The sequence below is a fragment of the Magnolia sinica genome, chromosome 2, assembly GCF_029962835.1.
Source record: "Magnolia sinica isolate HGM2019 chromosome 2, MsV1, whole genome shotgun sequence".
In the NCBI taxonomy this organism is placed as follows: Eukaryota; Viridiplantae; Streptophyta; class Magnoliopsida; order Magnoliales; family Magnoliaceae; genus Magnolia; species Magnolia sinica.
Genome location: NC_080574.1, coordinates 119584599 through 119604915, shown reverse-complemented (window position 1 = coordinate 119604915; position 20317 = coordinate 119584599). Strand labels below are relative to the sequence as shown.

The 20317-nt window shown below is 44.3% G+C and overlaps 1 non-coding gene across 1 annotated transcript; it reads left to right on the top strand.

Annotated features, from left to right (window-relative positions):
• Positions 1-6929: 6929 nt before the first annotated feature.
• LOC131238081 (small nucleolar RNA R71) lies at positions 6930-7036 on the top strand. Its single transcript, XR_009167499.1, has one exon. It is a non-coding gene; the product is annotated as a small nucleolar RNA R71 (small nucleolar RNA).
• The last annotated feature ends 13281 nt before the right edge of the window (positions 7037-20317 follow it).

Sequence of the window (20317 nt, the reverse complement as noted above, 5' to 3'; positions counted from 1 at the left end):
TCTATTCGTATCAGCTCGAAAAAATAGGTGGGACTCACTGTTTTTCGATAAAAATCGGTGCAGTCCAGGGATGATTTCATTCAGCCGTCCGCCTTTAGTTTTGACGATCAACAGCCGGCCTCCGATGTTTCTTGAAATTCCGCCATCTAGGCGAGGATGATAGGGGGCAAGGGCTTCTGATGGACGGTCCGGATCAGTCCATTGCATCACGGTGGTGGCCCACAAAGATTCGTCCGCATGTCTGTGTGCAGACGCTGGACGAAAAATCACGGAACTCGAACGAGTCTCGGTCAGAGATGCAGTTGTTTTTGTTTTTAATGCCATGCACGACTAGTGCACTTATGTACTATGCACCTCTATCTCATATGGGATCCACATATGATGTTCGCGAGAAATCTGCACCGTCCATCTTCTGAATCGTCAAAATTAAGGCATTGAGACCGAAGATGAGGCGTATCCAGAGATCAGGTGGGCCCCAGATCAGTAAATTGTGGGCTGAAATGTCCGTTGGGCCACTTCCACAGCGATCCAATAGATGAAATTTTATGTGTACAGTTCATTTATGGTCCTCAGGCCACGTATGGAGTTTCGAACTGATCAGATGGTGGGAACCCTATGATCTTGCATTCTGGACACTTTTCAGGCCACTTGAGCTTCAATTTCTCGATTTTCTTAGATCCGTGACGTGCAAATCTGTCGATCTTGGTCTCCTAGGGTCCGTCGCTTGCCTTGGTGACTTCAGGCTATTAAATCCATACTTTTAGTACCCTTTCCCAGTCCAGGCTCGTGAATACGCCCTGCATCACAAACATGATTAAATCAGGCCGTTAAATAGTACTATGTTTGTAAATCCTGGCAATAACTAGGGTCTGATATGCAATATTTGACCCTCAACACAACCCCCAACCAGCATTTTGCTAGTCCCGAGCAAAGTATGCGAAAAATAAATTGGAAATTGCAGAACATATTTTATAAACTCGAGTGATTTTTTAAAATAATCCAGAATTAGAAGTCTACGATTCATGATTGTTGGCATTACTTTCTCCTGAAATCAAGCTCACAGTAAACTTCATAATCAAGTTCAAATATTAATCCCTTAATTAGAACAATTCCAAACATTGAATTCCATGGATGTATAGTCTAATCTCGACTTATCAACATTGAGATTCACCTCTCTATTTAAGGATGTTATTGGTAACCAATAAGAGAATTCACGATAACCCAACTTGGCTTACACATTATCTTATTTTTTTCATTAAAAGTAACGCTAAGAAGGGGAATTGAGTCCTCACCTATAGGGAGCAAACCTATGGTAAAGACTGTACACCCAACTTTTTCTCATATCATTCATAGGGAATTAAATCTATACCTATAGGGAGCAAACCTATGGTGAAAACCATTCGCCTAATCTTTTCAATTTCTCAGGTTGGTTCCTTTCAAGCTTAGTGATTACCAAATTAATCCTTCAATATCGAATGAAATCTTAATGTGTAAGCGAGATGTGACATGTAAAATTATGATTCAATCAATGTTTAAAACTTCTAATCATGGATTAATAGTTCTAACTTAACTGTGAAATCTAACAAATAGTTGAATCTAAGAGTCATCAATTCCAACATCACTTATCTTGTAATTCTAAATCCAAGATGGCTATCAAAATCGCTTCGAATTCATACGAAATTCTAGAAATTTTAAAAAATTTTCACAATTTCTGTTCAAGACTAAGAAAATACAGATTAGGAGACCTAATCTCCCACCCCCAACCTAAAATCTACATTGTCCTCGATGTAAAAGAAATAAGCATGCGATGCACATGGGACAAAATAAGTAAATGAGAAGTGATGGAAAGATAATACCTGGATGAAAGAATCAAGAGGCTTTCCAAAGATATCTACGTAAGAGCGGGTCACACAAAAGAGAAACCAATAGAAGTAAAATAAAATAACAAAAATAAAATCCTACCTATACCACTTTCGTAGGTGCTCTCGATTGCATTTAGCATATGCAACAAGCCTTTAAACCCCTAGGTTGCCCCTAGTGGACGAGTTGTAGTCTCGTGAGGGTTTGTAGTAATGTTACCCACAAACATTGAACTAACTAATGAAAAAAATGAAATGAAATGAAGAACTGGGTTGCCTCCTAGGAGCGCTAAGTTTACCGTCTTCAGCCAGACAAATAAAGCAACTACCCTAGTCCTAAGAAAACAGGAAACTTACCTATACCTCCATCAGACTAGGAGATCAATCCTGGTAAACAAGATCAGTCAGAGGCATGGACATGTCTTCTGAATCAAATTTCTCGACAAATAGTTTCAATCGATGTCCATTGACTTTAAACTCCTTGCCATTGCCGGGATCTTTTATCTCAACGGCCCCATGCGAAAAAACAGTGACGACAATGTAAGGGCCGGTCCAACGAGATCGAAGCTTACTCGGAAAGAGATGTAATCGAGAATTGTACAAAAGGACCTTCTGACCAGGCGTGAATGATTTTCGTAAAATGTGTTGGTCATGAAATGCTTTCATCTTGTCCTTGTAAATTCTCGAATTATCGTACGCATCATTCCGGATTTCCTCAAGTTCATTCAATTGAAGTTTGCGTAGCGAGCCAGTGTTGTCCAGATTGAAATTAAGATTTTTAATCGCCCAGTACGCTTTATGTTCCAGCTCCACAGGCAAGTGACAAGCTTTCCCATAGACAAGTCTAAAGGGAGACATTCCAATAGGGGTTTTAAATGCAGTACGGTATGCCCATAAGGCATCGGTCAATCGAATTGACCAATCCTTACGATCAGGGTTGACTGTCTTCTCCAAGATGTGTTTAATTTCCCTATTAGAAATCTCGGCTTGCCCACTTGTCTGTGGGTGGTACGGGGTGCTCACCTTATGAGAGATACCGTATTTCTTCATTAAGCTCTCGAATGGTCTATTACAAAAGTGTGAGCCCCCATCACTAATGATGGCTCGAGGTGTTCCGAATCGAGAAAGGATGTTTTCTTTTAGGAATTTAATGACCGTGCGATGCTCATTAGTTCGACATGAAATCGCTTCAACCCATTTAGTGACATAGTCCACAGCGAGCAAAATATACAGATTTCCAAATGATTGGGGGAATGGTCCCATGAAATCGATGCCCCAGCAATCAAATGCTTCAATGATAAGGATGGGATTCAAAGGCATCATATTTCGACGGGACAATGCTCCCAATTTCTGGCAACGCTCACAAGCTTTGCAAAACTCATGAGTGTCCCTAAACATAGTGGGCCAGTAAAAGCCACACTGCAGAATCTTGGCCGTGGTCTTTTTAGCAGAAAAGTGACCACCACAGGCCTCTGAGTGACAGAAGGAGATGACGCTCTGATGCTCATCGTCTGGTACACATCTCCTTAGAATTTGGTCTGGGCAATATTTAAATAAATAAGGATCATCCCAGAAAAAGTTGCGCACCTCGGTGAAAAATTTCTTCTTATCTTGCGCAGTTCACTGTGTCGGTATGGCTCCTGTAGCAAGATAATTAGCAATATCAGCAAACCAAGGTGAATGGGAGACTCTGAACAGTTGTTCATCAGGGAACATGTCATTGATATGAGTCGTCTCAAGAGACTCAGAGGTATTAAGGCGAGAAAGGTGATCAGCCACTACGTTCTCTACTCCATTTTTATCTTTAATTTTTAAATCAAATTCTTGGAGTAGAAGGATCCATCGTATCAAACGGGGCTTAGAATCATTCTTAGAAAGAAGATACTTAAGTGCCGCATGATCTGTGTAGATAATGATTTTGGATCCAATCAAGTAGGACCTAAATTTGTCCAAGGCGAACACTACAGCTAAGAGTTCCTTTTCCGTAGTTGAGTAGTTCACCTGGGCAGAATTTAAAGTTCTACTTGCGTAATGAATGACGTAGGGCCTCTTATCTTTTCTCTGGCCTAGGACCGCCCCAAGAGCATAATCAGAAGCATCACACATAAGCTCAAAAGGAAGGCTCCAGTCGGGTGGCTGAATGATAGGTGCAGTGGTTAACGTGCCCTTAAGCTTGGTGAAAGCTTCCTGGCATTGCTCAGTCCACTCGTACGGAGCATCCTTTTGAAGAAGATTACATAAAGGACGAGAGAGGAGACTAAAGTCCTTTATGAATCGCCTGTAAAATCCTGCGTGTCCTAAGAAGGATCGCACGTCTTTGATGTTTTTGGGTGGAGGTAGGTTAGAGATAAGATCGATTTTTGCCTTATCTACCTCGATTCCTTTGGACGAGATGATATGCCCAAGGACAATTCCCTTCTGAATCATGAAATGACACTTCTCTCAATTAAGTACCAAGTTCTTTTCTTCACATCTTTTCAGCACACATTTAAGACTTTCCAAGCACTTGCTGAAAGATGGACCGTAAACAGAGAAATCGTCCATGAAAACCTCTAGATATTGCCCTACCATATCAGAAAAGATACTAAGCATACATCGCTGAAAGGTGGCAGGGGCATTACATAGTCTGAATGACATCCTTAGATAGGCAAAGGTGCCGTAGGGACATGTAAATGTGGTCTTTTCCTGGTCTTCAGGGGCTATCTCTATCTGGTTGTAGCCTGAATACCCGTCAAGGAAACTATAATAGGAATGACCAGCTAACCTTTCAAGGATCTGATCAATGAATGGTAAAGGGAAGTGGTCTTTCCTCGTGACGGTATTCAACTTCCTATAGTCAATGCACATTCTCCAACTAGTAGTGACTCTAGTTGGCACAAGTTCATTATTAGCATTGGCTACGATGGTGATTCCGGACTTCTTAGGGACCACTTGAGTTGGACTCACCCATTGACTATCAGATATAGGATATATAATACCCACGTCCAATAGTTTAAGAACCTCGGCCTTAACCACTTCCTTCATGTTTGGATTTAGTCTATGTTGTGGTTGCCGAGCGGTTTTTGCATTATCCTCAAGATATATGGGGTGAGTACAAATCGAGGGATCGATTCCTTTGAGGTCTGCTATCATCCATCCCAGGGCTCCTTTATGAGCATACTCTCCTGTTCTTTCTCCAGGTGGGCAGAGATTACCACCGGGTATGTCTCATCTTGACCTAAATAGGCATATTTCGAATCAGAGGGCAAAGGTTTTAGGTCAAGCTTCGGCAGCTTGAGGTTAGACGGTAGAGGCACTACATCGGTTTGTGGCAATTCTTCAAATTGTGGCCTCCACCGGTTAAATTCAAGTACCGGTGCAGTATCAAGCAAGGCACATGTCTCCCTAATCATGTCATCATCAAAATCATGGGAGTGGGCCAGGCACGTCTCCAGATGGTCGGAGGATAAGGTCAGCGGTGTCGTATCTTCCACGAAAGAGTCAATCATGTTAATGTTGTGGAAATCGTCATCATCCTCTGAGTTGCTGCCGTTATTGAAAAAAATGTTTGACTCCAATGTCAAATTTTCAAAAGACATAGTCATGACACCATTCCTGCAATTGATAATTGCATTTGACGTGGCAAGGAATGGGCGACCAAGAATGACGAGAATCTGAGTGCTCATGTTATTGATGGGTTCGGTGTCCAGGATGATAAAATCTACAGGGTAGTAAAATCTATCGACCTGGACTAACACATCCTCAATTATCCCTCTTGGTACACGAACAGAGCGATCAGCAAGTTGTAGTGTGGTTAGGGTGAGTTTTAATTCACCCAAACCTAACTGTTTGTATACCGAGTAGGGAATCAGATTGACGCTCGCTCCTAATTCAAGAAGTGCGTGATCAATTCGATGGTTCCCAATTACACATGATATGGTTAGGCTACCGGGATCCTTGAATTTCTGCGGCACGTCTTGCTTCAGGATGACACTCACTTTCTCAGTCAAGAAGATTTTCTTTTGAATAATTTTTCGTCCCTTGGTCGTGCATAAGTCTTTCAGAAATTTGGCATATGAAGGAATCTGTTTCACGACATCAAGTAGAGGAATGTTGACTTTCACTTGTTTCAACACCTCTAGGATATCTTAAGAGTTAGAAAGAGGTTTTGGTGAAACCAACCATTGGGGGAACGGAGCAACTGGCTTCTCTAAAAGTTCCAGTTCTAATTTTTGTAGGGCATCACTGGATCCATCACTGTTGTCCTCTTCTGGTTCTTGAGGCTTTTCGAGTCTAACCGGAAGAGTTTTATCAATGATCTTCCCACTCCTAAGAGTGGTGATGAATTTAGCATGCCCCATCTGATTTGAAGAGCTGGGATCATTAATCTCATACTGCAGTTTAGGATTGGGGAGAGGTTGTGCAGGAAGCATCCCCTTTTCTATAACCGTCATATGAATCTTTTGCATAAAATCTGTAATTTCCCGCATTGCCTGAGCCAGCTCTTGTATGGGATTTTAAACCGGTTCCTCTTGAGGTTTCACTTGATTTGGATTTTGATTGAAGAAACCTGGAGGAGTAGCCGTTTGTCCATTCCTCCAACTAAAGTTTGGATGATTTTTCCAGCCAGGATTGTATGTATTGGAGTTAGGTCCAGTAAAAGGTCTTTGATAGTTGTTTACGGCATTGGCTTGTTCATTCAACACTCCTCGAAAGGCGGGTATTGTAGGGCAGTTTTCAGTTGTGTGAATGTTTCAATCACAGATGCCGCAAACAATTTCGTTGACCTTATCCTTCTTTCCTTCCATGGCCTCAACTTTCCTTATGAGCGTAGTCACTTTACACTTGAGATCATCCTCTTCTTTCAATAGATATAATCCACCTTTCTCCTTTAATTGAGTCGGCCTAGACGTGGTGTTCGACTTTGGGTAATAGTCCCAAGATTGTGTTTTTTCAGCCAAACTGTCGAGGTAGTCCCATACCTCGTCAACATCTTTATTAATGAACTCTCCATTACACATTGTCTCGACCATTTGGCGCATGGAAGATGTCGGTCCATCGTAGAAAAAATTTGTAATGCGCCACGTTTCAAATCCGTGTTGTGGGCATGAACTGACCAAATCTTTGAACCTTTCCCAACATTGGAAGAATGTTTCATCTTCCTTTTGGACAAAGTTCATGATTGCTTTTCTGAGGGTAATCGTTTTATGATGTGGGAAGAATTTTTTTATGAATTCCCTCTGCATGTCGTTCCATGTGCCAATGGATCTAGGACGCAGTGAATGTAACCACGTCTTAGCTTTCTCTTTTAAGGAAAAAGGAAAGAGTTTCAGCCTAATTGTATCCTCAGATACATTAGGAAAACATAATGTAAATATAATCTCATCGAACTCTTTCAAATGTAAATATGGACTCTCTGATTCAAGTCCATGGAATTTGGGAAGGAGTTGGATAACTCCTGGCTTAATGTCCATTTGTCCTGTGTTTTCAGGAAAAATCATGCATGAGGGCGTACTCACTCCCGCCGGTTGTAGATAATCTCGTAAAGTACGAGGCGGGGGTGCCTGTTGCACCTCATTCTCATCTTGGGTATCCTCCACCCTGGGTGGAAGTAAAGGAGGTTGGTCTTCAGCCATAACTTCAATTAACTCAGGGGATTTTGAGCAGTGTCTAGTCCTGCGATGGATAGTCAAACCCTCAACTAATCCTCCTTCAGTCAAGAGACGACGAGTGTTGTCACGGGCCCACTTGGGCATGAAACACTCACAGCCCTCTATTGGATTCAAAACCTATTCCTAAGAAAAGAAAATCTAAAAAGAAGGAGAGAGTTGGAAAGGAGTTACCAAATTGGAGGCCCTAAGTTGAAGACCTGCAAAATAAAACAAAATAAGTTAGATTCTAAAAAGGGAAGAACAATCCTTTAAAAGAAAGATAGAAGTGAACTTGTTTCTAAAAGAAGGGAGCCCTAAATTAGAAAATAAATTAGAAAGAGAACTGAAAAATAAAAAGTAGAGAAGGAGCTTACCGAATTAGAAATTTCTATCTTAAAGGCCTACAAAATAGGAAGGTTAGTTTTTAAACTAAAATTCTACAATTAGAAAGTAAAAAATAAAAATTGAAAGTTAATTTCTGAAAAGGGGAATAACTAACCAAGTTTCTAAAAAATAAAAGAGGAAATTTCTAAAAATAAACTATTTCCTACAAATAGGAAAATACTAGAATTAGAAAATTTTAAACCCTAACTTTAAAAGTGGAAAAAAAAATAGAGAAATTAGGAAGGAATTACCAATTTATGGACTTATATCAGTATCCTACAAAACACAGAAACAAGTTAGTTCTAAAAATCAATAAAAAACCTAAAACTAAAGTTAGTTAAATCCTAATATTAAACTAATTCTAAAACTAATTAATTTCAGAGAATCGTAACCGTCAGTCCCCGGCAACGGCGTCAAAAACTTGTTTACTCCCCAAGTATAGGGTTGTGATGTAGTAATAAACTCGGTAAGACCGAGGTCGAATCCACAGGGACTGAAACTTGTACGTTTCCTGAAACTAGGTAAAAATAGAACTAGCCTAAGATGCAATCTAAATTAAATATAAATTGATGAATAATGGTGAGAGATTAATGTAAAACTGAAGGAATTCAGAGGAAGGAAACTAGGGATTCAGAGGATCCACTTATAGGGATCAGGGAGATCTTATGCCTGCATTAAGATTCATGGAAATCAAACTGAACCTACTTGATTTAATCTTCATGTGATGAAAGGAATATGAATCAGAATGAATTCTATCATCAAACCATACCCAGGAGACAGAGCAAACAACAGAATTAAACCAATTACCAACCAATCAGATGATTGTGAAGGTTAGGAAGGATACCGCCATCCAGCCATGCCCAGGAGACGATGGCGAACAACAGGGCTTCCTGACGTCACAATCAAAATACGGAAAAGGAAATACTCAAAGCCATTGCAAACCCATTGTAATGTCAGTCACAACAGGCCATTAAAGACTACAAATATTCTCATAATAAAATTAAATCAAAATTTAATTCAGTCTAAATAAAAGGTATAATAACAGTCTCCCATCACGCTACAGGCTTCACCTCTTAGCCCTAGCTAAGAGGTTCAGCCAGACATGAATGGCTTAAACTCAAAGCAAATAAAAAGAAAAAGAAAACGAAAAATAAAAGAAAAATAAGAAAAACTTCTTATCTTTTCTCTCTCATCTTCTCTCTCTGTCTTCTTTTCTTCCGTCCTCCACACGCTGCCAGCAGCTTGAATCCCTCCAGCCACATCCAGCAGCTCTGTCTCCAAAACTGAACACACCCTCTGTTCACGGCTGCACTCTCCCCACGACTCAGTAGCACTGCTCCCCACGGCTCAGCAGCACTGCTCCCTTTTTTCTCCCTCGTTCAAGCCTCCGATCTCCCCCTTTATAGAGCTGTCCTCGGAGAGGGATTTCCGCACTCCCTGCGGAAGTTTCACGAGCAAGAATCTGTCCAGACAATCCTGCTGTTGCTCTGATTTTACGCAAGAAGTGCTTGCGTTCGACCCGCGTTTGGTGCGGTTTGGCCCACCAGTTTGACGATCTGACCTCTTGGGCGTAGTTACATTAGACCTTGCACATGATTGGTCGGTCTGGATCATGCATCCGACCACCATCATGGACGCATAACGGCTCGAGAAAGCCGGGTGGCGTCCGGTTTTCACGAACGCCCGTAACAGGGCACGCGCTGACGCGTGGTGGGGCCCACTTCACTGGGTTTTTTTGAAAGATCCACTCCGTCTATTCGTATCAGCTCGAAAAAATAGGTGGGACTCACTGTTTTTCGATAAAAATTGGTGCGGTCCAGGGATGATTTCATTCAACCGTCCGCCTTTAGTTTTGACGATCAACAGCCGGCCTCCGATGTTTCTTGAAATTCTGCCATCTAGGCGAGGATGATAGGGGGCAAGGGCTTCTGATGAACGGTCCGAATCAGTCCATTGCATCACGGTGGTGGCCCACAAAGATTCGTCCGCACGTCTGTGTGCGGACGCTGGATGAAAAATCACGGAACTCGAACGAGTCTCGGTCAGAGACGGAGTTGTTTTTGTTTTTAATGCCGTGTACGGCTAGTGCACTTATGTACTATGCACCTCTGTCTCATATGGGATCCACATATGATATTCATGAGAAATCTGCACCATCCATCTTCTGAATCGTCAAAATTAAGGCGTTGAGACCGAAGATGAGGCATATCCAGAGATCAGGTGGGCCCCAAATCAGTAAATTGTGGGCTGAAATGTCCGTTGGGCCACTTCCACAACGATCCAATGGATGAAATTTTATGTGTACGGTTCATTTATGGTCCTCAGGCCACGTATGGAGTTTCGAACTGATCAGATGGTGGGAACCCTATGATCTTGCGTTCTGGACACTTTTCAGGCCACTTGAGCTTCAATTCTCGATTTTCTTGGATCCCTGACGTGCAAATCTGTCGATCTTGGTCTCCTAAGGTCCGTCGCTTGCCTTGGTGACTTCAGGCTGTTAAATCCATGCTTTTAGTACCCTTTCCCAGTACAGGCTCGTGAATACGCCCTGCATCACAAACATGATTAAATCTGGCCGTTAAATAGTACTATGTTTGTAAATCCTGGCAATAACTGGGGTCTGATATGCAATATTTGACCCTCAACAATATAAAATACATATAATATAGTGTATGTCAGTGTGGGGATCTCCATAATACCAAAAAAAATGGATGGTGTGGATCACCACCTGTAATAGGATGGGCCACACTGTTGATGAACATCTATATATAACACATATTTGTGGGGCCCACTCCAGTCATGATAGATAGAGAGTGAGAGAGAGAGAGAAAGAGAGAGAGAGAGAGAGACGTGAAAGGGGAGGGTCCCTGCCACTAATGGGCCCTCCCTTAAACAATGCGTACATCATGTGGGTCAGACAACAAGTGGCCCCAAAATTTGAGATCAATGGTAGATCACCCACCTCTAGGCCTTCTCCTTGGTCCCTCAGTCTTCTATGCACCTATACTCAACGTTTAACGGTGGATGATGGAGTCTTGATGGTGGGGATGAGAGATGAGGGGGCGGGCCGCACTTGTTGACTTGGGAAAGCTTGGGAGGGCTTGGACGTTTGGAGCTTGGGAGAGTATTTTGAGAAATGAGAGATAGAGAGAAAATGATATTTTAAAAAGAGATGAGTGTTGCAAGAAAGGGAATGGGAAGGTATGGTTGTGGTTGAAAATTGTAAAAAGAGGGATGGGTAGGGGAGAGAAAGTGTTGACTTATGGTAAAGGGAGTGGTCATGTGTACTTATTGTTGGGTGAGGTGGCATTGAGGTAAGGTGGTGTACTTGACTTGATTAATTGATTGATGGGACATGTCGTAGAGATTCCCTTGAAATTCACAACGCGTGACATTTCTTCGGAATGAACACGGACCCACAACTTCTAGCCTGGGTATCAGATCGGTGCGCGAGTCGTAGCGTTGGAAACGCAGCGACGGCACTGTCGCTAGGGTACAAGTTTCGGGTTGAGTCGAGTTAGGTATACAGGACTTGGTTTAGGTTCTCGCGCAAATGTCGGACACGGGTTAAGGGTTGCCGGAATTCGACCGGAAGAACCGTGGAAGCCTATGGAACGATACAAACTAGGATAAGAGTCTTACAATTCTCCCCTCCAAATAAAAAATTTCGCCCTCAAAATTTACATAGTCATTACAAGTAAATATTACTCATAATAGAAGAGAAAATAAGGCATTGTCATATAAAATCGGAGACAACATACATGATACAACATATAATCAATCATCAAAGAGATGGTGATAGCACTCTCGGATTTCGGCCTAGCACTCCCAAGATGCCTCATCAACAGAATGGTGACCCCACTGAACTTTTACCAAAGGAATGACCTTGGTTCGGAGGACCTACTCCTTCTGATCAAGGATACAAATTGGTTGCTCAATGCAAGAAGCGTCCTCACGAACCTCCAACCGCTGCCAATCGATAACAGGAACTATGTCTGACCCACACTTCCTCAACATAGAGACGTGAAAAATGTTGTGGACGCCAGACAATTGAGATGGTAAGACAAGCCGATAGGCCACGGTGCCAACGCGCTCAGTGATCTCAAAAGGTCCTAAGAATCTCGGGGCAAGCTTGCCCTTCACTCCCAATAGAACTATGCCCTTCATGGGCGAGACCTTGAGATACAAATGGTCCCTTACAGCAAACTCTGAGGGATGACGCCGGCGACTATCAAAACTCTTCTACCGGCTCTGAGCTGTGCGCGTCCTTTTCCTGATGATATCAATAACCTCTGACGTCTGCTGCACAAGCTTGGGACCTATGAGATGCTGCTCTCTGACCTTGGTCCAACAACTCCAAGATCTTCACAGTCTGCCATACAATGCCTCAAAAGGAGCCATGCCAATGGTCTCCTGATAGTTGTTGTTGTATGCGAACTCAGCCAATTGCAGATGCTCATCCCAGCTACCCTCGAAATCAATCACGTAGGCCCGAAGCATGTCCTCAAGGATCTGATTGACCCTCTCGGTCTGGCTATCGGTCTGCAGGTGATACGCGGTGCTGAGCTGCAAATCATTACCCATCGCTCTCTGAAAACTCCTCCAAAACCAAGACGTGAACTTAGGGTCTCGGTCAGAAACGATCGAGACTGGAACACCATGCAGTCTCACAATCTCCTCAATGAATAACCTCGCAAGCTGGTCTAAAGGCCAAGTCGCACGAATCGCAAGAAAATGTGCCGACTTCATCAGACGATCAACGACGACCCAGATGGCGTCGTGACCACGCTGGGTCCTTGGCAAGTTCATGATAAAATCTGTCGACATGTGCTCCCACTTCCACGTCGGGACGCTCAATGGCTGCAATGGACTAGGGGGTCTCTAATGATCGACCTTGACATGCTGACATGTGTCACACTCGGCCACAAAACTAGCGATCTGGTGCTTCATCCTCGCCCAAAAATACTATCGCCTAATATCACGGTACATCTTCGTCGAGCCAGGGTGGATAGAAAATCACGATCGATGTGCCTTGGTTATAAGATCTCTGTGCAACTCAGGAATATCCGGGACACACAATCGGCTTCTGAAGCAAAGTCCACCATCAACACCAATCTGTCAATCTGTCTGACTCACAGATGTTGCCTCTGCTCGGTAATCCTATAACGACTCGTCTGCCTGTTGAGCCTCGATCACCCTTACGACAAGAGAGGGTTAAATCGACAGGCTCGATAATTGAACGATAGAAGACTGCAGACCAAAATTGAAGTCATACTTTGTTATATCCTCAAGCATCCTCCACTCCTAAATCATCATATGCGCCACCAGGCCTCGTGGCTGACGGCTGAGGGCATCCGCCACCACGTTCGCCTTACCTGGGTGGTACTGGAGGTCAAACTCATAGTCCTTCAGGAGCTCCATCCAGCGTCTCTACCTCATGTTGAGCTCGGACTAAGAAAATAAATACTTCAAGCCTTATAGTCGAAGAAGAGCTCGAACCTGACCCCATAGAGATAGTGTCTCCACACCTTCAGTGCGAAGACGACTACTGCTAGCTCCAAATCATGTGTGAGATAGTTCAACTTATGGACCTTGAGCTGACAGGACGCAAAGGCTACAGGCCTACCGTGCTGCATCAGGACAACACTTAAACCAATACGTGAGGCATCGGTAAATACAACAAATCCATCACTCCCAGAGGGAAGGTGAGGATAGGAGCGGACTTCAGACGGTCCTTCAGCTCCACGAATGCTCATTCACATGCGTTAGTCCAAATAAAATCTGCGCCCTTCCGAGTCAACCTGGCCAACGGGGCTGCAATACGGGAGAAGCCCTCAATGAAATGCCGATAGTATCCCGCTAAACCATGGAAACTGCAGATCTCGGACGCAGTCGTGGGCTGATCCCACTGACATACTGCCTCAACCTTCGAGTCCACTGTGACCCCCTTCTCGTCACCATGTGACCAAGGAACCTCACCTCCTCTTGCCAGAACTCGCACTTCTCCAGCTTCGCATACAACTAGTGGGCATGGAGGGTCTGCAAGGTGATCTCCAGATGCTGCATATGCTCCTCATGGGTCCTCGAATATATCAGAATGTCATCGTTGAAGACTACAACAAACTGATCGAGATATGGACAGAAGAACTTGTTCATCAACTGCATGAAGACCGCAGGTGCATTGGCCAGTCTGAAGGACATGACCTGAAACTCAAAATGACCATAATGCATCCTGAAAGCCATCTTCGGGATGTCCTCCTCTCGGACTCGAATCTGATGATAACCGGAATACAGGTTAATCTTTGAAAAGAACTGTGCACCCTGCAGCTGATAAAAAAATCATCTATCCTCGGGAGCGAGTACTTGTTCTTGATCGTGACCCGGTTGAGCTCGCAGTAGTCCACGTAGAGCCTCAACGAGCCGTACTTTTTCCTAACGAAGAGTATTGGCGTTCCCTACGGAGAACTTCTTAGACAAATAAATCTCAACTCTCGTAACTTGTCTAACTGTCGCTGCAGCCCACGCAACTCCATCAGTGCCATAAAGTAAGGGGCTTACGAGATAGGCACGATACTGGGCATAAGCTCAATCTGGAACTCAATATGAAGGCGTGGCGGCAATCTCGAAATCTCCTCGAACACATCGAGGAAATCACAGACAATCGGCAACTGATCAATACATGTTATAATAGGCTTCTCAACGGCGTAGGACCTTAAACATGATAATGGCTCTCCTCGAGGCTCGGCAACGAACTGAAATTGCGGCAAGCCTGGTATGCAGAATGTGATTGTCCTCATGGAACAGTCCAAGATGGTGTGGTACTCGGCAAGCCAATCCATGCCCAAGATAACGTTGAAGTCTGACATCGGCAGCACGTACAAGTCGGCAGGTGGGAAAATCTCTCCCACTAACACGGGGCAAGACGAATAGAAGTGACTTAATACTGTAATCTTCCCCAAGGGCGTCGATACGGTCAATCCCTCACTAGCAGACTCTATCGGTAATCCAGTTGATCGGTAAAAATCCTCAGACGTTAATGAGTGCGAAGCATTGAAATCGAACAATACTCGAGCGATGCATAAAGAGACAGAAAGTATACCCTCAATAACTCATCCGGAGGTCTGCGGGTCTTGCTGAGCCACATAGAACCTAGCCTAAGCTGGCTGGGGAGGTGTCTGTCCCCTCTGAGGTTCCTGGTGCTGCTGCTGCCTTTGTGGCGGCCTGTATTGCTGTCTCTGCTGCTGTTGGGGCCTCAGCGGCTGAGGTGCCTACGGTGTCTGCTACTATAGTCACTGCTGTGCTGGAGGCTGCTATGGCCCTCTCGACTGCTATAGATGAGGACGAGGGCAGTCATACGTGCGGTGCCTTGTCTCACCACATCCATAACAAGTCCCTGTAAATGGCTGCTGGGGTGGCGTTGGAGGTACTGATGGGGCTGTTGGTTCTTTAGCATGTGGGTGGCTCGTGTACCTCTGTGGGCGTCAATGTTGCTGGGACCTACTGGAGGGGGCTTGCCTCTTCCGACCTCTCCTCTGATCTCGATCGCCCTATGAGCCGGCCCACTAAGTCTCGTAAATCTAGGCCCTCCACACTACCGCTTGAAAGGTCGGGAGCTCATGCCCAATAACATGGCCTCGAAGACTGTAACGCAAGCCGTTCTCGAAATGATGGACCTTCCACCCCTCATCATCAACCAGATATGGCACAAACCTCGATAGCGCCACAAAACGGGCCGCGTACTATGCCACGAACATGTTCCCCTGCACTAGAGTCTCGAACTCTAGTGCTCTCTGACAACGAATGTAGTCAGGGAAGTACTGTGGCTCGAATTGGTCTATAAAATCATCCCATGTCCAGACATAATCAGGCCTTGCAACATGGGTAATGGAGGTCCACCAGTACTCGACCTCACCTTGGAGAAGAAACACTGCTAATCGGACTTGCTGCTCGGTTGTACACGCCATGGTATCAAAAATCTTCTCCACATCGAAGCGCCACCTCTCAGCTGCAGTCGGATCTGGCTCGCCCTGGAAACACGGAGGATCGAGCTGTCTGAACTCTTGAAGAAGGGTGCTCGGGCGCTCCTGCTCGGCCTGAGCTGGCGAAACAACTAGGCACCTGCCCTGTACATGAAGTGTGGCTGTCACAGCTTGTAACATCTGCTGTAACTAAGGGGCACTCACAGGTACGGTTGGATCTGCACCGGTCTTAGGTGGAGGAACGACATCCTCAGGCTAGGGAGAAGGGATCTCTGGAGGTGGAACGAAAGTTGCAGGTGGTAAAGCTGGAGCCTCAGGAGGTGGAGTGAAAGTCGATCGGGTCACTCTCCTACGCGGCATGTCCTATAGGAAGAATAGGGACACCGATCAACCCTGAGAATCGCACGTTAAGGAACTCAATCGGAAGGTTATGCATTCGGAACCTAAACTCATACCAAACATGTGATGTTATTCTCAGTTATTCCCAAGTTATGCTCTGATACCAACTTCTGTCACGCCCCAAAATTGAAAACTAGGCTCACAAAATTTTCGATCGCTGAATCTGGCGCCGACAGCTTCCATAGTATCCCATTCTCGGCTCCCAGCATCTATACACCAGGTTCCGATCCTGGGATCCTAGAAGGAGGATTTCAAATATGATTTTGATTCAGTATAAGTACGACCCACGAACAATAACCATAAGAACACCATCAGAAAATCTACTATGATCAAAAACTTTGAGTACAGTGCTTATGAAAGGAAAATACAAGATAATGAAAGTAACAGAAACTCCAAAAGCTCGGCTGCACATTCTAACTGCGACAAGGCTATGGCTGCGTCCTGGCATCACCTACATGCATCAATCGTACATAAGCTTATAAAAAGCTTAGAGGGTGATGTAAGTGTGCGCGCAATATAAGCGTGCTCAGACTGCAAGATCAGAATAATGTGAAATCATGCTGGTGAGTACATGAATGCAATCAGCCGTACCAAGGCTATGTGGTGCAGGATATAAATGCTATTAGCCATAACACGGCCATGCGATGTAAGATGCAACCCAAGGATGCCAATCCTCATCATATATCAGTACAGTTCTCATTTTTGATAATCATCGGGGTTTAATACACTCCAAAGGCACTGCCGCTCTCCCGGCCGTACAGTCTAATTGAGCGTAAGAAACCTCACTATCCGCTTGGCCAATAATCTACCAATATATATCTGGCACGTCGATAGCGAACCCATTCACGAGCTGGTCAAACTCAGCCTAGTATTGCTCCATACCCTCAGGCGAGTAAAGCCACACCCCTTTCCAACCGACCATGACACAATGGGAGATGCAGCCTTCTGGTATTCGGCCCTCATGCGCTCATGAATCCACTCGGTCTCGACGTTAAAGTCATCCTTTAGTACTATTAGGTTTAGAAATTTTCACCCAAGGACATTTATGGCGCCCCGATGCTAGAATTAGTATTTTCAGTATCCAATCCAACCACTCACGATGTGTCTGTGGAGGCTTTGGCCTTGATGTCGCTAGGGCATACAATAATCACAATCACACAAATGCAAGTGCATGAATCACCCTACCAGACATGCAACAATCCTACGCGTACCGCACTCATATGGGGCAACTCCGCCTATCAGGGAGCCCATAAACAATCTACCCGAGGGCATATGCTATGATCAGTCACTCCTCACATCAGGCATACATATGATGCGTATGATCATGAATCTTGGATCTAAACATGTTATGTGGTGATTGGTTCTGTTCGTAACAAAGATAGGCTTAGACAGTCTATACACTACATGTATGAACCTATCATTGGGCCCTAGGGAGAGTCACAATGCGGACATTTAACCAACATTGTACTTACAATGTGGGCGTCAAACCAAAGGCTTAGCCCGCTATAAAGGTCAACACATAAACCATGGTGGAATCATACTACAATGGGCCTTATATACGTCCTATTGGGCCTCGACCCATAGGCCTCCAATACATCAAATGGGCCTCGAATCATGGGTCTCATATATGTCAAAGTGGGCCTCAACAACGGGCCACAAATACATTAAGATGGGCCTTGTCATATGGGCCTAATATATATCAAAGTGGGCCTCATATATATCCATGAATCAAATCAAAAGATTAACTGGACCACACACCAAATAATAGTGGCGACAATGATCTCCACCATTAAAATTCTTAAGGCCCACCATAACACTTATTTTCTATCCAGCCTGGTCATGAGGTCACACAGACTTGGATTAAGGAAAAAAAATGATTTCCTAACGATCCAAACATTTGTGACAACAAAAGAATTTCAATGGTAGAAGCTTAATCCCCATTGTCCTTTTTACTGGGTGGTCCACTTGATCCTAGATCTGTCTCAGCTTGTAGCTCATGCTATAAAATGAGCTTCCAAAATGGTTGGACAGTTTGGATGCAAGACATGCATCATGGTGGGTCGCATAAAGATGGACAGTGTGGAGAGAACACATACATCATTGTAAGGTCCCACCGTCCAGCGGTGTGGATGGTGTGGAAAGAATACATACATCATTGTGAGGTCCCACGTGGGCCCCACCAAAATGCCCATCTGCCATCTAATCTGTTGGTAAGGTCACACAGACCCTAGATGGACAGGAAAACAAATTCCATAGCGATCCAAAACTGTTGGACACCTAAAAGAGTTCCAATGATAGACGTTCAATCCCTACTATTTCCTGCCATGTGGGCCACCTGAGTTATACATACAGCTGATTTTTGGGGTGGCCCGTTTGGGGGGGGGGGGGGGGGGGGGGGCACCCAATGCAAGGTGTTGATGTTCAACGCACATCACGGTGGGGCCTACAAGTGGGACCCATTTCCCTGGCCCCCTTCACATCCACGGCCGCACGAGCAACAGTGTCCTGCTGACGCAGCAGCAGCAGTAGGCACTGCTGTATATAATTTTTTTTTATAAACCAATTTCTCACGGTTTTTCATAGGTGGGGCCCACATCAGGTAGATCCGACCCGATCATCGGCTCCTATGGCTCAATACCAACCCATCAAGCCCAATATTTGATGGGTTTTGGTGTACAGCAATATCAGGGTGTATTTCAATGGTAGAAAACTTTGTTTGTTATGCTACGACCCACTAGAAATTCGAATTGAGTTCATTTTTAGGCTCAACGCCTAAAATGATCTAAGGAAAAGGATGGATGGTTTGGATTAAGTACATACATCAAGGTGGGGCCTGTAGGAGCGGTCCACTCAAACCTTTTGAACCAAGCTAAATTTGGTTGTTTTCTTTTTTCTTTTTTTTTTCTTTTATTTTTTTGCTGCTGTAGTACACCCCCACCGTCAGCATATACACTTCAGGGTGGATCCACGTCCAGCATCCCTGGATGTTAGATGGTCTGCATACAACTCAGGCATCACGGTGGGTCCCACGGGACGTGGCCCACCATGAATATAGATATATATATATATATATATATATAATATTAATATGATATAAAATACATATAACATAGTGTATGTCAGTATGGGGATCTCCACAGTACCAAAAAAAATTGGATGGTGTGGACACCACCTGCTGTAGGATGGGCCACACCGTTGATGGACATCTATATATAACACATATTTTTGAGGCCCACTCCAATCATGATAGATAGATAGATAGATAGAGAGAGAGAGAGACGTGAAAGGGGAGGGACCCCGCCACTAATGGGTCCTCGCTTAACAATGCGTACATCATGTGGGTCCAACAACAAGTGGCCCCAAAATTTGAGATTAATGGTAGCCACCTATAGGCCTTCTCCTTGGTCCCTCAGTCTTCTATGCACCTATGCTCAACATTTAATGGTGGATGATGGAGTCTTGATGGTGGGGATGAGAGATGAGGGGGTGGACCACACTTGTTGATGGTGGGGAAAGCTTGGGAGGGCTTGGACGTTTGGAGCTTGAGAGAGTGTTTTGAGAAATGAGAGAAAGAGAGAAAATGATATTTTAAAAAGGGATGGGTGTTGTAAGGAAGGGAATGGGAAGGTATGGGTTATGGTTGAAAATTGTAAAAAGAGGGATGGGTAGGGGAGAGAAAGTGTTGACTTATGGTAAAAGAAGGAGTGGTCATATGTACTTGTTGTTGGGTGAGGTGACATTGAGGTAAGGTGGTGTACTTGACTTATTGATTGATTAATGGGACATATCGTAGAGATTCCCTCAAAATTCACAACACGCGGCGTTTCTTTGGAATGAACGTGGACCCACAACTTCTAACCTGAGTATCAGATCGGTGCGCGAGTCGCAGCATTCGGTAGAGTACAAGTTTCGCATTGAGTCGACTCAGGTATGTAGGACTCAGTTTTGGTTTGCGCACAAACGTTGGACACAGGTCGAGGGTTACCGAAATTCGACCAGAAGGACTGCGGAAGCTTACGGAATGATATGGACTAGGATAAGGGTCTTACAGTTGGCATTTTCATAA